This window comes from Euphorbia lathyris, chromosome 7 (assembly GCF_963576675.1).
Source record: "Euphorbia lathyris chromosome 7, ddEupLath1.1, whole genome shotgun sequence".
NCBI classification, from domain to species: Eukaryota; Viridiplantae; Streptophyta; class Magnoliopsida; order Malpighiales; family Euphorbiaceae; genus Euphorbia; species Euphorbia lathyris.
The window spans coordinates 32082297-32089490 of NC_088916.1; the positions used below are offsets into that span (position 1 = coordinate 32082297).

A 7194-nucleotide genomic window follows, 5' to 3' on the forward strand; every position below is an offset into this window, starting at 1 on the left:
TAAATTGAGTTACAAATAGAATTAAATGTGGATATATGTGTGGAAAAATAGAAAACCATATTAGTTCATGTGAATCCTTTTTATCTTAATTTGAGTAAGAATAATTAGAATCGACCCATATGAAATATGCTAAGTATAGATAATGGATCAAATGGATAAGTCTAATAAAATTAAGAATTGAACTAAATAAGATCTTTATTATATTAACATATGTACAAATAACGAAAACAAACCAATAATTAATACAAAACAAAATATATAAAAAATAAAATGAAAAATATAAACTATTCTACATATTCATCCCTATCAAACGGGATATTTCTGGCCTTAATACGATCAATTTGAAACTGCACGAAAGTTTCACGTTCCAGTGCAGACAAAAATTGAGGCCATGCTCGAAAGACACGTTTTACAAGTCCTTCGTGCTCGAGAAACTCATAGTCAATTGTCGGGAAGAATTCATCATCACTCTAGGGAACATCAATGGTACCCTTTGAACCGAGAATTATTCCACAGATTATATTGCCGAACCCAATCTTCTTATCTTTGGATCGAGAAGCGGCGACAAGACCCTCCATCAGAATCTTTGAAGAATCTACTGCATTTCCCTGGAATATATCTCTAAGGATATAAAGATCTATGTCACGGACCACACTACTGAATGTGCGACCGAATAAACTGTGGCACAGGAATTTGTGCAGATACAGCATGGAGTTGGAGCGAAAAGAGTGATTATAGGCGAGTTTTGAATTGAATCGCCAGAATCCAGTGAGCATTCTCCAAACATCCGTGGATGTCATGTCTCTTCCAGGATGACGTTTGATTGTATCCCTTGGGGGAAAACCAAACCAAGCATGCAACTCGGGATAGCCGAAAGTAAAGATTTCGCCTTCCCGACAAAAACTGAGATGTACTCGTCGTTTATTAGTGAAACGCACGGTACAAAAGAATTCGAGTATCCAGTCACCTATTATTGGAAATCGCATTTGGGCAAATTTTGTCCACCCTAAGCGCTCCATATAGCGGCTCATGTCATCACTAATTCCAAGTTGGTTGTTAAAGAATTCATCCATATACAACATTCCGGTGAAGAATTTGTAACGGAGATTCCAATAACGCCTACCTTCATCGTGGTTGAAGATAGGAAAAGGCGCCCCATATCGCTTGGATAAGTCTGGGCATTTGTTGATTGAGGCAGCATTGTGCCTAGATGGTTTGTATTTGGTAGGCATGGTGCAAAGTTTGTGTTACTTTAGCAAGAACAGTGTTTGCGAAGAAAATCAGAATTCTGACAAAAATGAAAAGAATTGTAACAGAACTTGAATCTCCTAGGATTTAATTTATAAGAGTTGAAGATGAAAACATGTGTTGTTTTAATTATGAAAAGGTATAAAATTACACCTTTCGGGAATGAAGAAACTTAATGTTTCATTTGTCAAGAGGTTCGTCGAAAGGTTAGAGTGTTTCAGACCTGATAGTGCAGGAAACACGCGTGTCGCGACCGTGAATGTCAAAGCCGCGGTCGCGACACGCTGATTTCCTTGCGGAAATCAGGCATCGAAGCTACCTCCCGATTCACGGTAGAGAATTTAAAATTCTCGGTATGAACAGAGAAATCCGAACCTGTTTGGACTATTCTTAAAAAGGGGATTCTCGACAGGGAATTCTAAATTCTCGGCAGAGAATTGCCTGAAACTTCAAATTCATCTTAATTTCCTAAAAATTAAATCTAAAATCATGAAATAGAAATATTTTATGCATTTAAATCATAACATAAAGTCATCTAATCATAAAAATGGCATTTTGGAAAAAATAAAATAAAATAAAATATAACAAAATAAAATAAAATAAATGAACAAAAATATATAAACAATAAAACAAAATAAACTGTGTAAGATAATCTGAGTAATTTATACGTCAGATAATCTTGTTACGAACGGAATTTCAATTTGTGAAATATTTTCGTAATAGATTTTACATCGATTACCATTAACTTTGAATCGAACTCCGATAGGACCTTCCAGTTCTAAAGAACCATAATCGAATGATTTGACGACTAAATATGGTCCCTTCCATCTGGACTTAAGTTTTTCTGGAAATAAACGAAGTCGTGAATTAAATAACAGCACTCTATCCCCAACATTAAAGTGTTTGACTTTAATTTTGGCATCGTGCCATTTTTTCACTTTTTCTTTATAAATCTTTGCATTTTCGTAAGATAGATGACGTAACTCATCTAACTCATTCAAATTGAGCAAACGTTTCTTACCTGCTTGTTGTAAATCAAAGTTAAGTTCTCTAATAGCCCAATAGGCTTTATGTTCTAATTCGACTGGCAAATGACATGCCTTCCCATACACTAAGCGGTACGGAGTCATTCCTATTGGTGTTTTAAATGCAGTACGGTATGCCCATAATGCATTATTGAGTTTAGAAGACCAATCTTTTCTAGAAGATGAAACTGTTTTCTCAAGAATCCATTTGAGTTCTCGATTTGATATCTCCGCCTGACCATTTGACTGAGGATGGTACGGCGATGATACGCGGTGGCGTACTCCATATTTTTTCATAAGCGTTTCAAAACTCTTGTTTATAAAATGAGTACCGCCATCACTAACGATAACTCTTGGACAACCAAATCTACAAAATATATCGTCAAGAAAATTAACGACAACTTTAGAATCGTTCGTCGGGGTTGCAATTGCTTCAACCCACTTTGAAACATAATCAACGGCAACTAATATGTAAGTTTTACCATTGGAAGGGGGAAAAGGTCCCATGAAATCTATTCCCCACATATCGAAGACTTCAACTTCTAATATGGTTGTGAGGGGCATCTCATCTTTCCTTCCTAGATTTCCTGTTCTTTGGCACTTATCACAACGAGTAATAAATGAACGGACGTCTTTAAACATCGTAGGCCAAAAAAAACCGCTTTCAAATATTCTAGCTGCTGTCTTGTTAACTCCATTATGTCCTCCATAAGACCTAGAATGGCATTCTGATATTATGGATTCGTATTCATTTTCACCAACGCATCTCCTAATTATCCCGTCACCACAAGTTTTGAACAAAAAAGGATCTTCCCAAAAATATTGTTTAATATCGAAGAAAAATTTCTTCTTTTGTTGGAAATCTAATCCTTCCGGAACAATATTGGCTGCAAGATAATTAGCAATATCTGCATACCAAGGTGACATGGCACTTTTTATTTGATAGAGGTGTTCATCAGGGAAATCATTTCGTATACCGTTAGTTTCACCTATAGGACCGTTTTCATCTTCAAGTCTCGATAGATGATCGGCGACAAGATTTTCTACTCCCTTTTTGTCTTTTATTTCTATATCAAATTCTTGTAACAATAAAACCCATCTAATTAGACGTGGTTTTGCATCCTTTTTAGCAAATAAATATCTTAATGCTGCATGATCAGTATAAATAATAACTTTTGAACCTAATAAATATGACCTAAACTTGTCACATGCAAAAACTACGGCTAACATTTCTTTTTCTGTTGTGGTGTAGTTTAATTGTGCACTAGACAGTGTGTGACTTGCATAATAAATGACATGAAGTTTCTTATCTTTCCTTTGACCTAAAACACATCCGACAGCTAAATCACTTGCATCACACATAATTTCAAATGGTAAATCCCAATCGGGTTTAGCAATAACAGGTGCACTGACTAAAGCTGTTTTCAATGTTTCGAAAGTTTTAACACAATCTTCATTAAAATCAAAGGTTGAATCTTTCATGAGTAAATTAGTGAGTGGTTTGAAAATTACAGAAAAATTCTTAATAAATCTTCTGTAAAAACCTGCATGTCCTAAAAATGATCTCACTCCCTTAACAGTAGTTGGAGGGGGTAATTTCTCTATTACTGAGGTTTTTGCTCTATCTACTTCTAATCATTTTTCAGATATTTTGTGACCTAAAACAATTCCTTCGTCAACCATGAAATGACATTTTTCCCAATTTAATACCAAATTTGTTTCTTCACACCTAGACAAAACTTTATCCAAATTTTCTAGGCACGAATCAAAAGAATCTCCATAAACTGAAAAATCGTCCATAAAAACTTCCATGATATCTTCAATGAAATCATTAAAAATCGCAGTCATACAACGTTGAAATGTTGCAGGTGCGTTACGTAGACCAAAGGGCATTCTTCTATATGCAAATGTTCCGTAAGGACATGTGAAGGTTGTTTTATCTTGGTCATCCGGGTAAATGTATATTTGAAAGAATCCGGAATAACCATCAAGAAAACAGTAGAAAGCATGACCAGCTATCCTTTCGATCATTTGATCAATGAAAGGAAGAGGAAAATGATCTTTCCTAGTTGCTTTATTTAGATTTCTATAATCTATACAAACCCTCTAACTAGTGGTGGTTCGCGTAGGTATTAATTCACCTTCTTCATTCCTTACAACTGTTATGCCTCCCTTTTTAGGAACACAATGGATTGGACTAACCCATTCACTATCCGAAATAGGATAAATAATTCCATTGTCCAGAAGTTTAGTAATCTCATTTTTTACTACTTCTTTCATGTTCGGATTTAGGCGTCTTTGCCTATCCGCTTTAGGTGGCTTATCTTCTTCTAAGTGAATTCTGTGCATTACAATACTTGGATTAATACCTTTTAAGTCTGAAATTTGCCAACCCATACTTCCTATCCTATTTCTAACAACTTCTTTCAATTTCTCTTCTTGGACTTGTGTTAATTTGTTAGAGATAATAATAGGTAGAGAATCGCCTTCGCCTAAGAAAGCGTACCTCAAATGACTTGGTAATTCTTTAAGTTCTAATTTAGGTGGAACTATAATTGAAGGCGGAACTGGTCCATCTTCTCGAATCAAAGGTTCTGGGTCCTTATCTTCTAGTTCCTCACTCATTATAGGTTCTATTATTTCTTTTTTTTGAACAATGTCATTTACACATTCTTCAATTAAATCAAGTTTCATACAAGCGAAATCCTCCATAGGATATTTCATCGCTTGATTCATATCAAACTCAATCTTATCATCGCCTATTCTTAAAACTACTTTCCCTTCCGACACATCAACTAGAGCACGTCCCGTGTTCATGAACGGTCTACCAAAGATTAGCGGACAGTTTACGTCATAAGCAAAATCTAAAATAACGAAATCGGTAGGAAAAATAAATTTGTCAACTTTAACTAAAACATCCTCAATTATACCGTATGGTCTTTTAGTGGTTTGATCCGCTAATTGCAAAACCATATTGGTACGTTTGATGTCTTCTTCTAAGCCTAACTTATTAAAAATAGATAATGGCATCAAGTTAATGCTTGCTCCTAAATCACAAAGACAACTTGGGAATTCAATATCTCCCAATTTACACGGAATGGTAAAACATCCGGGATCCTTGAGTTTTGTGGGCAAATTACTTGACACAATCGAACTGCAATCTTCAGTTAGTGAAATGGATGAAATTCCTTCCCAACTGATTTTCTTTGAAATTAAATCTTTGAGGAATTTACCATAATTGGGAATTTGCGTAATCGCATCCATAAACGTTAAATTAATATGCAAATTCTTAAGTTTGTCTAAAAATGTTAAAAGTTGTTTGTCATAGTCCTTATTGCGGACTTTGTGTGGAAAAGGTGGTTTGGGTACAAAAGTTTTTGTACTAGAGTCAATCGGTGCATCTTTTTGTTTTAATGTATCTTCTTTGGGCTTCGATAAATCAGTTCTAGGTAAGGTCGAATTTCCGGGCATTTCCGGGCCTAAGCAATTTTTCCCTGAACGAAGAGTGATAGCCTTAACATGCTCTTTCGGATTTTCTTCCGTATGGCTTGGAAGACTTCCCTCTTTGCGGGATGGAATTGATTTAGCGAGTTGTCCAATTTGAATCTCCAAATTATGGATGCTGGATGATTGGTTTTTAATAAGCTGATCGAATTTATTCTCGATCCGTTTAATACCATCGTCGTGATTACTTATTTTTCCGCTCATAGCATCAATAAATTTGTTGATTTTAGAAGATAAAGTGCTAATCGTGTCTCTGGATTGATTTTGATAATTAGTAGTACGATTTTGATTAGCATTAGCATTATTATTATCTCTCCAGTTAAAGTTAGGATGATTTCTCCATCCAGGATTATATGTATTGGAATAAGGGTTATTATTTTGGTTTTGCCCTTGGACAAAATTTACCTATTCAATTTCACTTATACCTTCGTAATCCACATCCGTTTGGATTGGTTGACCATTAGGATCACACGGTGCCATAAACCTATCAATTTTGTGCGATAAGCCAGAAAATTGGGCTTGCAACATCGCTACTGGATCAAGATTCATTATACCTTTAACTGATGAAGTAGTTGAGGATGATGGTTTCGCTGATGGTACGGGTCCACGTTCCGCGGGCCACATACTGCTGTTGATTGCCATTTCCTCCAAAATTTCTCTTGCTTGGGCAGATGTTTTCTTCATGAATAACCCTCCAGACATAGCGTCCAATGAACCTCTAGTTGTAGGATTTAGTCCATTATAAAATGTTTGCATTAAAAGTTCAGCGGGCAATTGGTGGTGTGGGCATAAACGTTGAAGTTCTTTAAAACGTTCCCAAGCCTCATAAAGAGTTTCACTATCATTTTGAGAAAAAAATGTTAACTCTTTAATGACTCTTGCGGTTTTTGCTAAAGGAAAATTTTTTGATAAAAATGCTTGGGCTAATTGCTCCCAAGTCTCAATTGATGCAGCTGGCATAGAAGTTAACCATTCTTTGGCTCGATCCTTCAAAGTAAAAGGAAAAAGGCGAAGTTTGATTGCTTCTGCAGTTACATCAGTAATTTTAAAAGTGTCATAAATTTCTAAGAAATTTGTCAAATGGGTATTAGGATTTTCGTTAGGTAACCCGTAAAACGTTACATTATTTTGCAACATATTAAGCAACGCAGGCTTAATTTCAAAATGATGTGCATTAATTTGGGGTCTAACTATACTGTTTGTTACACCGGCCACTACTGGCCTAGCGTAATCCATAAGTGTGGCCATAACTTCTGGCTCGGTAATTTTAGTTTTTATTGGGGTTTTATTTTTGTTTTTCTTTTCTTTCTTGTTCTTTTTAAGAGTTCTTTCAATTTCTGGGTCAATAGGATCTGGTGACGTGCCTGAACTTTGAGAACTGCGCATGAACTTGAAATTTCGACCGAACCGAAACTAC

At 35.6% G+C, this 7194-nt stretch overlaps 1 non-coding gene across 1 annotated transcript; it reads left to right on the forward strand.

Moving 5' to 3' along the window:
• Window positions 1–6549: 6549 nt before the first annotated feature.
• On the forward strand, window positions 6550–6656 carry LOC136201823 (small nucleolar RNA R71). The gene has a single exon (XR_010674162.1). It is a non-coding gene; the product is annotated as a small nucleolar RNA R71 (small nucleolar RNA).
• The last annotated feature ends 538 nt before the right edge of the window (window positions 6657–7194 follow it).